The 15,894-nt window shown below is 40.2% G+C and overlaps 1 protein-coding gene across 17 annotated transcripts in view; it reads right to left on the bottom strand.

The window, feature by feature from the left end:
* Window positions 1–15,894, bottom strand: part of DAB1 (DAB adaptor protein 1) — a 1,138,205-nt gene that overhangs the window by 500,428 nt on the left and 621,883 nt on the right. The window lies entirely within an intron of this gene.

A 15,894-nucleotide genomic window follows, 5' to 3' on the forward strand; every position in this document is an offset into this window, starting at 1 on the left:
CATTACCGCCCTCATTGTCATCGCTACCCTGCATTGATTCGCAACTATTCTACACCAGTCTCTCTCAGGCTGCCTTCTCTTTTTGCCTGAATCCACCCAGCTCACGTTTCCCTTGATGGTTTTTGCAAGCCACTCCCTTCTCAGCGACTAGCTTTTGACCTTAACGTTCAGATCTCAACTCGAATGCCCCCACCTTGGAGATGCCTCATCTGACAATCCCAGCTGAAAAAGAACCACTCTCAGGCTACCCTCTGCATACGCCAGACATTCTTCACCACATTAACCTACATTACAAAAAACAGAACTCACAGCTATCTGAGACTGGCTCGTGCAATAAAGGGCCTGATTCCAGTTTTTCATGTTTGATCACTGACAGCTTGTAAGCCTCACCTCTCTCTCGTCTGCTCCACATCTGGGCATGCTGATAAGAAAGCCTTTAGCGTCCGTGAGAGGTTCAAACCACGTAAACCTCCAAGGGGAGGTTGCGTGTGGGGACCCTCATGCCATCCCTACCTCATAATCACCATAAAGGCTCCAAACTCATTTCATTTCCTAACTTTCTCAAGCCATTTCAGACCAGTTTGGGAAGCCTGCCCTAGTCGGCCCAAAGAGCCTATTATGTAACAAACTGTTTCACGTCTCGTTGGTGTATGTACATCACCAGCTTCAGTATCTGAAGCAGCTTTTGGGTGGGAGTCCGTTCTGTTTCTAAAGAGTTGCTAAGACATCTGGTTTCTTTACTTGTTAGTTGTTCATTTATTTAGTATCTTTCTCTCTAACTGGGTGGAAGCTCTGTTTTCCCACTATCTCTGTGGGACACAGAAAGTTGCCTGTCTGGAGGCAGGACTCAGTCGAAGGAAAAAAATGGTTCCGAAGGTTTCATAATAGTTTTTGTTACAACAGCCCCAAAGAGTGACTCCCATCGCTATTACGTGTAGCAGACTAGGTGCCAGACGCCATTGTTAGTGCTTTATTTGCATTGGCTCCTTTACTCTTCATATCAACTCAATAAAATACTTAGTCTCCATTTTTCCAGATGAAGCTGAGGCACAGGGCAGTCAAGTAAATTACTCAACATGACATGCCAAGCAGCAGAGTCAGGATCAGCAGGAGGGAATGGAACCCCAGAGGTGCTTCAGAGTACCTGCCTGAACTCTGGACACGCACTCGCCTCCCACCACGTACCTGGACACGCAATCGCCTCCCCAAATCCTCCCACGGTCTTTGAGGTGAGTATCTTGACCTCCATTTGCAGACGAGGAAACTGTAGCTCAGAGGTTTGGATGACTCGCCTGGACATGGCAGGTTGGCCCTAGGTTCCCTGGTTACCCCGCGTCAAAGAACCCAGAGAGCTTTGAGGGCATGGAATTGGAAGTGCAGGAGAACAGACACCTGCTGAGAAAGAAGTTATCTAGAGGCTTGTTTGATAACAAATAGCAAGGATTTGGGGAAATTGCCCCAGTTCTATCTTCTACTGCACATTAAATCAAAATGAAGGATCCTTATCATTAACACTTAACTGTTCAAAGGAATATAATTTCCTGGCACTTCTATTGATCCGAGGGAATTGTTTCCTCGTATGAAAAAATGTAATTTTTTATTGTAAAAAATAGACGCTTACTGTAGAAAACTGAGAAGACAGAGAAAGCTACAGGAAGATTATGAATGATTCATATTCCTGTCATCAAATTATAACTACTTATTACAGAGAAGTTTGTTTTTCTTTTTTTTTTTGAAAGACGTAACCGTTGGAAAAGGTCAATTTTTGAAGACAGGACATGGCTTTCAGTTAAATTCTGACTTTGCTTCTAACTAGCTGTGTGACTGTAAGAAGTTATGTTATCTCTTTGAATGTTGGTTTCTTTTTGGGAAACATCTAGATTAATCCACCTGTCAAGATGATTTGTGAGAGTTCAAAAAGCAAGCATATATGGAAACACTTAGCATGGCAGCCGGAACACAGTAGGTCCCCAGTGAGTGTTACATTTCTTTTCTATTTGCTGCCTTTGTAATTCTGAGTCCCCCGCTGCTTTCAATGAATAAACACAATGGACACTTTCTCCCTCCTGTTCTATACATGTCCCCACCAATCTACTAGTTTTCTATACTGATACAGTTCCTCGACTGGTAGAGAATAAATTAATTTCCTTGACCTGAGGATTAAGATGTTTATTCTGTAAGTTTATATCAGTACTTTATTCCAGAAAAATTTAAGGGTATTTTTTAAATCCGTTGTTCTTAAGTTTTACTATAATGTTAGAAAAAATTAGTTAAAGTTACATCAAAATAGTTTTTAGAGTTAGGAAAGAATAATCAGAATAAGAAGAGTATATGGAAAGTATACTGGATGTTGTTATACTGTATCAGTTGAAAGCAGGCAGCATAGTCCCTTGGTGAGCTTGATTTTTTTTTCTTTTTTTTTTTTTTTTTGTTTGCATATACTGAGGAAATAAGTAACTACAGCACCTCTTATTAGTAGCTTACAATCAAGAAAGTGGAGTAAATTAATAATTATGACAAATTCAGGTAATAAATGCTATGATAGAAAGGTACTCAGAAAAAGATGTCTACACAGACTGGATATTCAAGAAAAGCTTCTTAAACAGGTCCTTGAACTATATGCATTAAGAGTTACCCACTGAGAAAAAGGGGGAGAAGCATACTCAGGCAGAAAAGACGTGAGGAAGACATGTGGTCATGAAATATAATGCTGTTTTCCAGAATCCAGAAGAAATCACAATCATTGGTGAGAGGGGAAGGAATAATGGTAGCTAACACATATTGGGTATGAACTATGAGTTATACATTGTTCTAAATGGGAAATTTATTATAGTGACACTCAGAGATCCAAGAAACACAGGGCAGGAGCAGAGATAAGGCTCGGAAATGAACTAGATCTGGAGAATTAAGACTCCCATTAGGAATACCTTTCCTTCCATCTCTCCAGACAAGCTTTCTCTGCTTCCCAGATCCACAAAATGTACAGCATAGCTACTACGGTGCCTGAGTTTAGCAGGTTCTTAAAATGTCTAGGGAATGAATTAACTGACCCAGCTCGAATCAGTCAGCAGGGAAACAAGGTCAGACCAGGGGAACAAGGTCAATTTTAGGAAAACACAGATCTGCCTACAACCATGGTGATGAGAGTTCTGTACAGAGGAGCAGTTCCATAAAAGTGGGTGGTGGACAGACAATCTCACTGGCCTCATCTAGGCAGGCAATTGGTGATAAATCTTGAGAGGCAGGCAGGCAAGCATCTAATCATGAAGTTTTTTTTGTCTGCTAAGCTAAACCATATTCATTTCATGCTGAAAGTTATGAGCAGACTTTGAAGGATTTGGAGTATGGGAATGACATGAGGGTCAAATCTTCATTTTAGAACATCACTCTGGTAGAGGTTTTCAGGTACACCTAATGAACCAAATTTGGTTGCATTTATCTCCGTTCTCTGCCAAACACCAGCCCCAAATGACAACCATGGTATGTATAAAGAAACAAACACCTACAAAGGGAACAAGAGAGGAGGAAGTGGCTGATACAGGGCATATCATCAAATTCAGGGAGATGGAGGAGAAATGAACAAACAATACAGAAGTGAACACTGAGTGCCTACAGCAGGGGTATCACAGTGAAGACAGGCCATTAGCGCCACAGTATCCTAGAAAGTCTGGGATTTGGCCCCAGGTCCCCAGAAAGACAGGATGGGGCTCCAGCCTGACAAACGGGACAGTTAAGACTGTGTACAGAATAGTAAGACAACCAGAGTCCCTTCCCTATCCTGTGTAGGTAAGTGACTACTTCTCTCTAACCTTTACAGGACATAAAGGTCTAAGGGGAAAAGCAGGTTAGAGAAAATGATTTTCAACCCAAAGTCGACATATAGCCAAATCAGCAATGAAATATAAAGGTAGAATAAAGAAATTTCCAAACATCCCAAGACTCAGAAACTTTACACTCTGTATACACAGTTTTAGAAAGACACAGGAGTATGTGGTTCTCCAAAATGAGGACAGCAAAGCAAAACATAGGAATATATAGAGTCAAAAAATGAGGGAATTCAGGGGACAAACAGTAATGGGGAATTTCAGAACAGCACCCATGCATCATTCATGGTAATTAATGGGTCCACAGCGGAGAATGGAGTTTGCAGAAGTAAGATCAAAGGAACTGAAGGGAGGTTTGGAACTGTATGTAATTACTTGGAAGAATTGTTGATAAGTACTTGAGAGATCTGTCAAGGCCTTTGGAAAAAAAAAAAAAAGCAACAGACACAGAAATAAAATAATAGCAAATGGGAAAAAAGGAGGTCGATGTTAACTGCAGGAAAAACAAAAATTTTTAAGAGAAAGGAAATATAACCGCGATACACAAATTGGCTCAATATTTGCAATACAGTCATAATAATGTAAAATTATTTATAGAACTCGAAATTGGGAAATAAATTTATTTAGAGGATAGGAGAGAGAAAGTGAGATGGTAACGGGAAAAAACTGAATCTTCAACACCAAAACAAAATGTAAATGGATTATTTCAAAAATGTCAAACTGAGAAAAAAATAGTATAAGTAGGATATTTTGGCACATGAAAATATATACCAGAAATAAAAAAGCTTAAAGTAAAACTTTGTTGCATTGGAGGAATAAATTTTGGTGTGTGTTGGGGGCGGGGAGTATAGAAGGGGAAGGGACTACTATGTTTCATTAAAAGCTACTTTGTATACTTGATATCTTTAAACCACGAACATGTAAATATATTGATTTAAAATGTTAAAACAACATTTTTGTGAAAAGAGACAAATTAGCCTTACCTAGTGTGGTAGAGACTGTTTATGTCTAAAGAACTTGGAAAGGCCACCAAAGAAATGTATTCATTTTGTAAGATTTTGCAAAATGTACAAAATCAAAGACTGGAATATTTGAGAGGGCTGTGCTAAAGGATGCTGCGAGATTGAACCTTCCAGCAGAAAATCAGGTTTTGAGCTCTCCAGAATCTATCCAATAGTCTATGGTTCTTCCAAATTATTTTTATTTAAATTTGTACCAAATAAAGCATCAAGCTTATACCAGCAGAACCTGGGGAAACTTCCAAAGCACTATAATTCCGAGGGAACACCAATCAGGCAGAAACTCTGTAACTGAAGTGATTAATTTATTGATTGGAAAATATTTGCTGACCATCTACTATTGTAGAAATAGTGGTAAATAAGAAAGATGAACTTCCTGCCCTCACTAAGCTTGACTTCTAATTTATGTGCAAGAGAGAATGAGAGAAAAAAATCATTAGCTGAAACATCTTCCGTATTTGATTAAGAAATTGTTTTTAATGTTTATTGATTTTTGAGAGACAAAGACAGAGCACAAGTGGGAGAGGGACAGAGAGAGAGAGGGAGACACAGAATCTGAACCAGACTCTGAACTGTCAGCATAAAGCCCAAGGTGGGTTTTGAACCCACGAACTGCAAGATCATGACCTGAGCTGAAGTTGACTCTTAACCAAATGAGCCACCTAGGTGCTTCATATTTGATTTTTTTTTTAATTTTTTTTTCAACTTTTATTTATTTTTGGGACAGAGAGAGAGAGAGCATGAACGGGGAAGGGGCAGAGAGAGAGGGAGACACAGAATCGGAAGCAGGTTCCAGGCTCTGAGCCATCAGCCCAGAGCCTGACGCGGGGCTCGAACTCACAGACCGCGAGATCGTGACCTGGCTGAAGTCGGACGCTTAACCCACTGAGCCACCCAGGCGCCCTAATATTTGATTTTTTAAAAGGCAAACCATTGCTCCAAGAAGCTTGGTGAATCTCGAGTAGAATAAATACAAAGAAAACTATACCTAGTCACATCTTCGCTAAATTATTGGAAACCAGAAAAAGAGAAAATCTTAAAAACAGCAGGGGAAAAAAAAGAATAAAACATATTACATACAAGGGAAATATAATAAAATTAACAGCAGATCGCACAGGGACCCATGAAATCAGAAGGCAATGGAACACTTAAAAGTGTTTAATGACAAACGCTGTCAACCTAAAATTCTATATTCAGCAAAACTATTTTTCAAAAAAGGAAGCAAAATAAATAAATTTTAAGATAAATATAAGCAGAGACAATTTACTTTTTGCCAGCAGAAACACACTGTAACAAATGCTAAAGATGGGGGGCGGCACCTGGGTGGCTCAGAGATTTAAGCGTCTGACTTTGGCTCAGGTCATGTTGGCTCAGGTCATGATCTCGTGGTTCATGGGTTTGAGCCCTGCATCAGGCTCTGCGCTGACAACTTGGAGCCTGCTTTGGATTCTGTGTCTCCTTCTCTTTCTACCCTTCCCCTGCTCACATTCTGTCTCTCTCTCAAACATACATTAAAAAAAATTTAAAAATAAAAAAAAAGAAACGCTAAAGGAAATACTACAGACTGAAAGGAATGGATAGATAACATTTAAAACTTTGCACACACCTACTGTTTTAAAGAACTACTGACATCTTAAACAAAAAATAATGATAGCATATTGTAGGGTCTGTAACATATGTAAAAGTAAAACGTATAATAACAGAGCAAAAAGGACAAGTGGGGGAGGGGCAAAAAGAATCACAGTTGACTCTTGAACAACACAGGGGTTAGGGGCACCAATGCCTGACATTGTTGGAAATCTGCATATAAATTTTGACTCCCCAAAAACTTTACTAAAAGCCTACTCTTTACCAGAAGCCTTACTGATAATGTAAACAATTAACCCATATTTTGTATGTTATATGTATTATATTCTCTATTCTTAGAATAAAGTAAGCTAGAGAAAAGAATGTTATTAAGAAAATTGCAAGGAAAAGAAAATATATTTATAGTATTGGACTATATTTATCAAAAAAGTCTGCAGACATATGAATGCAGGCAGTTCAAACCTATGTTGTTCAAAAGTCAGTTGCACAGAGTTGTAAGTTCTTATTCACAAACTAGTATCATAGATATAAGATAATATTATTTGAAAGTAGAATATGGTAAATCACAGTGTGTAGGTAATTTCCACAGCAAGCTGTAAAAATTAACACAAGAAAGTATTCCCAAAGCCAATAGAAGAGATAAAAAAAAAAATACTAAAAGAGTACTTGGCTAACCAAAAGGAAGTAAGTCTAGGAGAAATAGAGAGGAACAGATAGAATAATTGAAAACAAATACCAAAATGATGGACTCAAATCCAACTCTACATTAATTATGTTAAGTATAATTAGACTAAACACCATAGGGGGAAAAAAACACAAAGATTGTCTGACTGGATAATGAGGCAAGATCTAACTACGTGTCATTTACCAAAAACATGCACTTTACATATCACAACACAGACAAGTAGAAAGTGAAAGAATGGAAAAAAGATATACAATGCAAACACTAAACCTAAAAGACTCAATGTGACTATATTAATATCTGATACAGTAGACTTCAAGACAAAGAGTATTACCAGAGATAGTGAGACATCTCATAATAATAATAGAAAATGTTCAATTCATCAGAAGATAGAACAATCTTATATATGCATTTGCTTAATAGCAAACCCAGACAGACTGACTCTAGAGTTTATCCTGCTCTCCTGTAAGATCCAACCACCAAACAATCATGAGTTGCATTTGTGATTGTAAGTCTCATGCTTCCTTGTTCAATCACTCAGAGACAAAAATATTTCCACAGATCAATGTTTGGTGATTTCTAGCTCCACTTCTCCATGTGTCTTTTTGAGAAACAGATACACAACTATCCACACGTTCGATATACACTTTCTAAGTGTCTGTTAGACATATGAGTGTATAGAGCATCTATTTTATGCCATGCCCTGTGTCAAATGCTAGAAAAGCCATAATTAACACAGCATCTTATCATTAAAGCATTCATAGACTAGTAGAGAATTCAGAATAAATCCAAGATATTATACCCTTCTGAGATGTACACAATAATGGGATATGTCCAAACATTTGGGTTCAAATCTCTAGGACAGCAACAGTATATGGAGTCTTATAAAGCTAACGGTATGACTATTAAAATTTACTTTCAAGGAAATTCACTGTGCAACATGCCAAAGCATGCCAAAGCGTTATCAGCCTCTCTCGGCCTCAGCTTTCTTGTATATTAAAGGAAGAGACTGGGACTCTGGGTTCCTTTTTTCCTATCCACCCTATGTTATGATATGTAAATTATGACATATAGAAGACCGTTTTTCTCTAGGCTCCATGTTGCATATCATCATGTTGGGCACGTGAACCAATATGGATTTTATGGACAGAACGTATGCCATCTGCACATTTAGGGGAAAGGATTTGTGGAAATTTAGCTTATAATGGAACCCAGTAGGATCTTGCAGTCTTTAATACATGCCATAATGTAATGGCTAGAAATTAAATATAATATTTGGGGGCAGCCCTTCAGTTAATCTCTTCTGACGCTTGGGAAAATAGTCCACACATGACTGGAGGGAGAGACAGAAATATTACTTGTGGAAACAGCAGTTGTATTGTGAAGAGCATAAGAAAAATATGTATTTTTATTTCTTCATTCAACCTCCCTATTTCTAGCCAATGAATGACTTTCTTGGCAAACAATGACATACAGAATGTTCATTAAGAGAGAGCCTGGCAGCTTGTGCTTGAATTCCTTTCAAATGTTTAGTGTGTTGCAATCCAATTAAATAATTCAAGGAAGGCATTAAAAAGCACCAGCAAGTGCCATGGAGAGTGCCTTGGTGTCAGGAAACAGCACAGTAAAGGGTCTGGGGCCAGGTTCAAGTCTAGAATCCTATTGTTTCTGGGTGACCAGGAGACCTCTTCTTGATCTGTATCACGGATGACTGTACATCTACACCATTAAAGCAGTCAGCCAATATGGTCAAATCAATCCCTCAAAACCTAGTAAGTTAGGTGATGGGAGACTTTTTTCTTTTTTCTTCAAAGCAAGTTCGTAAACTGGCAAATCAAGTACCAGGGCCAGGCAGAATATGCTCAACACCAAAACGTTCAATGTGAGGAAGGGGGATGGAGGTAGCCTACGATTAAGGAAACAAAAACGTTGAAATGTAAAAGTGTAGGCCAATCAGGGAACTGAAGAGGCTTGGTGAACAAATTGAAGGAGGGAGAAATAAAGTGGGTGTTAAATGAAGTGGAGAGGTGGGGCGGGCAACTTTAAGGAGGAAATGGTAGGGTGATGGCCAATGATGCATGGGTGAATGCTTAACAATCAGCTCTATGAGAAAAAAAAATGAAGCTCTAATTTATAGCATTTGCTTATTTCTGTGGTGTCAATAATTCCATCATGGCTGACTCCATTCTGGCAACACGGTGTCACTAAATGTGGAGTTGGGAAGGGATATAGTAGTAACACAACATGGTATTTCCACCTGATACATACTATATAAGCAAATAACCTCAAGTGCACAGATACTAGTAACATGTGGAAGGAAGTGATGCCTTTCAGAATTAATTACCTTTGTTCTTAATGTAATTCATTTAAATGTAGTTTCATATAATTTATTTTTTAATGACAGCTGTTTAACAACAGGCTTGCAAAGTTCCTAATAATTGAAGAGTTGGGCTGTTAAAAGCCATCTAGGTCTAACCTGAGTATCAGTGGAGGTCCAGGTAACATTTCCTCTTAAACAGGTTTACTTCTCTGGGTTAGAAATGGGGTAAGGACTGGGGAGGAATGATAGTGGTAGGGGGTGGAGATTCTTAAAGGGCCAGAATGGTTGTTCTACGGTCTTACTAAAAAACACAACTTCTCTAACGAAGGGCCAATAGGATAGTGGAAAGTGTTCTGGACACCAGTAGTCATCCTTTCAGATTCCAAATCCAGTAGGTTGGATTAGATGCCTTTTCTCTTTGTTCTTTTGTGTCATCGTATATACCTCGATCTGGCATTTTCCACACTGTTCTCTATTTTGGTATATTTATCCTTCCCATTAGTCTGGATGTCACCTGAGGGCAAAGCCCACAAGAAGGCTTATCTTTGTTCACCATATGACTGGCCCAAAGTAGAGCACTCACAGGACAATGTTTGAGTAAATGGATCACTACTACAACGTTCTTCTGTCTAGTCCATGGCCTGTTTCAGGAAGAGGTTTTCCACTTGTTCCATTTCGTTGGCTGTGTTCAGTAGATCAGAGGGGAAGCAGTATGACTATTTTCTATCTTTGGCTGGACTCTAGGCTTCCTGACTCTGGCACTTGGGCAACTCACATTTTAACTTCTCTGACTCTCATTTTAACAGGGGAATAAAAATGTCATCTTTGTACAGTTGAGAGGGAAAACTGAGATAACAAAGTATGCCGCCCGGCAAGCGAATAGTAACAGTAGCAATAGCAAACGTTTATTGAATGTTTACTGTGCACCACTCGTTGCTGTTACCACGGTCTCTGTGTTGATTCACTTAATTATGCTAATAACACCTTCAGGCAACATCTACCCTTATTCCCATTTGACAGATAAGGGAATTGAGGCCCTAAGACGTCCAATAACCTGCCAAAAATTTGTACACCATTTATTAGGGACAGAGCTGAGGCTCTAACCCGCGCTGCGTGGCTCCAGAGATCAAATTCTCTTTTATGATATCAAAATGTTTTTGTCTCCGATAACAGTGAATTTCCCGAAGGTTCGTAATAGAATGACACAAATCACCCTGCTGCCTCCCCTCCTAACATATTTATATCTTGTCATCATGGTGCCCCTGTCCTCAGTCCATTGCCCAAATCACATTTCAGAAGTCAGATTTCCCTCCTTGTGTTGAAACCTCCACATTCACTATGCTTCTCACTCAGGATCCGTGGACTCATATATACAACCTATGTCCCCATGACGTTTGGCATAATGTCTTCTGAATGAAGGCAGCTTTAATTATTAGTTGTATACCTGGACTGAAACATTTGCAGTAAAGTAATAAGAAAACAGAATGATGGCAATTAATTGAGACCAGGAATTGCAAACAAATAGAAAATTCAGAATAGGTTCAAAAAAAAATAAATTATGTACCCTTAACAGATATGAACCATAAGGGTCATATGATTGTTATGACCGAGCTTCAAAAATACCTATCTCTGTATTGATTTACCTACCTACCTATCTTTCAGCTTCCTTGCAGCCAGAGTAAAAAAATAACACAGGGATGGCAACAAAAAACCCATTGCCCGTTCAAAAGGGGAAAGAATAAGAATCCCAGTAGATCCTTTGGTGAGTGGGACGTGATACATGGTATGGAGCAAGGACAGAAGAAATGGTCACTGTCTTCAACAATAGCACTAGATCAAATGCAGCCGGCTTGATTCTAATGCTTCACGTGATTCCTTTGAGAAATGTCAAAGGATATGAGGAATACCAACCTAAAATCGGAGAAGCCAATTCTGTTCTAAATATTGAGGACACTGGCCAGCTCGCATTTTGCCTCAAAGTAGACACATTAAAAAAAAAAAAAATGCCTTAGTCTTTATTTCCTTTTCTCCTGGATTCCTCTCCATTGTTACTTTACTCCTGTTGATATATTACCTTGAGATAGAGAAGAAGGTCTAATGTTCTCTTTGGACTCCTGGTTCAACCATTCATTCTGCAATAATGCCCAGATTTGGATAATATAATCATCCAGGAGTGCTCTGAAATGAAATTATAGGACTGGCCTGGATTGGAGTTTCTCAGAAGAAGTGGGTCTGGACTGAAAATTACTTGCTGCCCTTTGCAAAGGTGGCAGTTAAATAACTCAACAAGAGGTCCCTCAGAGAAAATCAATACACACCAAATTGCAAAAAATGTGGATGCAATTTGTGGGGAAAGTGGATTGGATGGGAGTCTGTGTTGGCTGCCAGCATGGAGTCATTCTCAAGGTGGAGGAAAGCATGTTGCAGAGCTCCATTCCAGGGTGCTCCTTGTCCTGCAGACCCCATCTCCCTGGGGTTTCAAAACACTTGACCTGTCAGCTCAATGCCACTCCAGGCTATGGGACCAATTCTTCCCTGAGGTAGAAGTCTGGCATGGCTTTAGCCATATTTGACCATGGGCATCAAAAGCCCCGGCTCGTAATGGAGAGCTCACCCTGTGTGCCAGTCCAGGTAGTGGGATTTTTCCTCGTGCTTCCCCATCACCTGGGGTCCTCATTCTAAGAACAGGAATCCTGTTGCGTTCCTCATTTCCACAGCCCCTGGCTTGGTAATCTGCCTTTGAGTCTCTAGGAAAGGCTCTGTTTGCCCTTGCTGTCCTCCTAATGCCATCTGTTAAAGGAAGTAGACTTTGAAAAATGTAATTGAGATAGCATGACTCCCTTCCTAAAACTTCCCAGTGGCTTCTCTCTGTATTTAGAGACTGCTTTGGCCCGTAAGGCCTTTGTGTGAGCCAGGTCCTCTCTGTGCTCTAAACTTACATAAATACTCTCTGACCAGGTGTTACACAGTCTTCTCAATTTCCCCAGTAATCTAAGACCCTGTCCCAGGGACTTGCACCAGCTGCGCTCTCTGCCTGGAATGTTGTCCCCAGGCTCTCTGCCCAGCTACTTTCTTTAAGGCCTTCAGCTGAAGGGCACTTGTTAAGCAAAACCTTTCCCAACTGCTCTAATGTAGTGCTCCTCTTCCATTATTTCTGTCATTGCATTACTTTCCCAGCTTTGGGCCGCAGTAACCATATTTACTTATTTATGTTCACATGTACTGTCTGAATCCTCTAAAATAATATAAATATCATGAAGGCAGAGAAGGAACATATCTACGTTGTTTACAATCGTATTCCAAGGGTCTAGCATTGTATCTAGGTCATTTGAAAAACAACTATTTGTAAAATGAAGGAATCAATCTTGGACCAATGCATGGTCTAGACCCCTGGTGCTACCTACATCATTGCCTCAAGTTACCATTGCAAAACCAGTTGTCTTAATGGGATTCTACTATTAGTATTAGACGTTCCTGATGACGATGGTTAGCCATAATGCTACTCGTTGTCTACAGTGTTTTTTCAAGCTTTGTGGAATGTAGTGGAACCCTTTTATTAATTTAATTTAATTTAATTTAATTTAATTTAATTTAATTTAAGTTTTTCAAGTGAACTTATTGATTTTGAGAGAGTGAATTTATTTATCATGAGCAGGGGAGGGGCAGACAGAGAGAGAGAGGGAGAGAGAGAATCCCAAGCAGGCTTCACACGGCACAGAGCTTGATGTGGGGCTTGATCCCATGACTCTGGATCATGACCTGAGCTGAAATCAAAAGTTGGATGCTTCAATTATTGAGTCACCCAGGCGCCTCTCCCTTTTATTATTTTTTTAAATTTTTTTTTCAACGTTTATTTATTTTTGGGACAGAGAGAGACAGAGCATGAACGGAGGAGGGTCAGAGAGAGAGGGAGACACAGAATCCGAAACAGGCTCCAGGCTCTGAGCAGTCAGCACAGAGCCCGATGCGGGGCTTGAACTCACGGACCGCGAGATCATGACCTGAGCCGAAGTCGGACGCTTAACTGAATGAGCCACCCAGGCGCTCCTCCCTTTTATTATTTTCAAAGAAATCTTGTGATGCAATCTAAAATATAAAACTGATGCATATGGGTCTGTTCTGCTTGACTTAGGAGTGAGAAGACTCAAGCTTAGCCTGGCTCCCCTAGATCCTTCTGAAAAATCTGGAGCCCTCCACAGCATGGAGACCTGTGGTTGACTAGTTGCTTCATCAGCTCTGTGATCTACCTTCTAGACTGACTTCCCTTTGTAAACAACTGGGTCTGTCCCCCTCTGATCACCAAGCACCAGATGCACTCAAGACTGTGGTCTTACTTCGGTCTCTCCTGCTACACCACAGCACTGCAATTTTAATTGTTCCATGTCCCGCTGTGTCACAGAGTATGTCACCAATACCCAGGACTGGAACAGCTGGTCTCTGAACTTGATGTGAGCCGGTGACAAATCCCTCAACCAAACCATAACAAACTTGGTTAGTCTGCTAGGGCCAAGGGAGCAGGACAAATTTCTGTAAAAGGATTCCAAAAGATCGGATCATTTGAATCTGTTTTACCGTTGTCTTAAAATGTACCTAATGCACCCACAGTGAGGCTTCCAACGACTCTGATAAAATCTGAAGTTGAAATTAAACCAAAAAGGCATATGCTTAGCAGATTCTCAATGTCAGCAAAGTCTTCCCTAATTACTGCTCTGGTTCCCAACAAAAAGAAGCCCACACACTCACCCTGCCCTGAGGCATGTCTCAATAAACCAATAAACTAGTAAACCTAACAGCAAGTCCTGGAGACCCTGGAGCTCTGATCCCCCAGGGAAATAATAATAATAATAATAATAATAATAATAATAATAATAACAATAATAATAATAAAAAAACTGAGTGAAAGTGAAGCCCTTCACACTTATTCTTAAAGCCTGGTGATATGTTCATGCGACAGAAAAGCTATGCTGCCAGAGGGCATGAGAAGAAGCATTGGCCACAGTTGAAGAGACCCAAGAGTCTTAAAGTATCCTGCATGGCCTCCTCTTCCAGGATGGGGCCCTGCCTTCCTCCCTAGCCTCATTTCCTACACTGCTTGTCTCTCCCTTTCTACTCCCGTCCAGGTGTGATCACATCGTTCTATCCCTCCATGTCTCTGTTCCATGGTTTCCATTGTGTGGAGTATAGGCACCCAGACCTAGTCCCAGAGTCTCCCCTCTGCCATGTCAGGCCTGGCGCTGGGTGTTGGGGATGCAGAGATGAACCACACAGAGCCCCATCTTTGGCAAGTGGGCAGTGATCTGGAGCTCAAGGCGTCAAATACATACCAGATTTAAAAGACCTAGTATGAAAAATTTTTAAAAAGAATGTAGGGGCACCTGGGTGGCTCATTCAGTTAAGCATCCGACTCTTGATTTTGGCTCAGGTTATGATCTTGCATTTTGTAAGTTCAAGCCCCACATCAGGCTCTTTGCTGGCTGTGTGAAGCCTGCTTGGGGTTCTTTCTCTCTCTCCCTCTCTCTCTGCCCCTCCCCTGCTAGTGTGCTTTCTCTCTCCCTCAAAATAAATAAACATTAAGATAACAAACAAATAAATAAATAGAAGAATGTAAAATAGCTAAGCAATAATTTTTTGGGGATCCTCTGGTGAAATGGTAATATTTTGGATATATTGTGTTAAAGAAAATATATTATTAAAATTTATTTTACTTGTTTCTTTCAACTTTTAAACATATGGCTACCAGAGGATGTAGAATTTCATATATGGGTCAAATTATATTTCTGGACAGAGGTGATTTAGCATAGCTATTGCCAGAGGGATATCTGGTCAGTTGAACCATCTTGGGAGCTTTTCCAAAGGAGAGATTACAGGTCTCCATTCTCTGGAAATTTTGATTTAGCAGATCCTTATGGGTTCCTAGAATCTATTTTTATGATGTTCTCTGGGGTACTAAAGGGCTATGATCATCTCAGTTTGAGACAATGGTATCCCATATTATCCTAGGCTTTCCTCTAATACAGTGATGGGCAACCCTCACTGTGTATCAGAATCGTCTGAAGAGATTTAAAAAAAAAAATTAACTTTTCCATCCTTAGGAATTGATTTCGATTGGTCTGGGTAGAGCCCAGGCATTTTTGCTTTCTAAAAAATCTCCCAGGCGATTCTCACGTGCAGCCAAAGATGGAAACCATTGCTGTACCCCAGCACTGATCACATACCTTGGGGTTTGCAATGCACTTCCGTCTCCTTCATTAGACCATGAGCTCCCTGAAGGCACCGTCCTTGTCACCATAGATCTCATATCCCGAGGCTCACAGTTAGTAGCCCCAGGAATGTGGCTGAATGAAGGGGTCTCATTCCATCCTTTATGACTGGACATTTTGGCAGTGGCTTTTCTGTCCTGGCTTGGCTCCTGTTTCTACCTCTGGCTTTTATGCTGTTTGTTCTTTGGCCCCATGTATCTAT

The sequence above is a fragment of the Felis catus genome, chromosome C1, assembly GCF_018350175.1.
Source record: "Felis catus isolate Fca126 chromosome C1, F.catus_Fca126_mat1.0, whole genome shotgun sequence".
NCBI lineage: Eukaryota > Metazoa > Chordata > Mammalia > Carnivora > Felidae > Felis > Felis catus.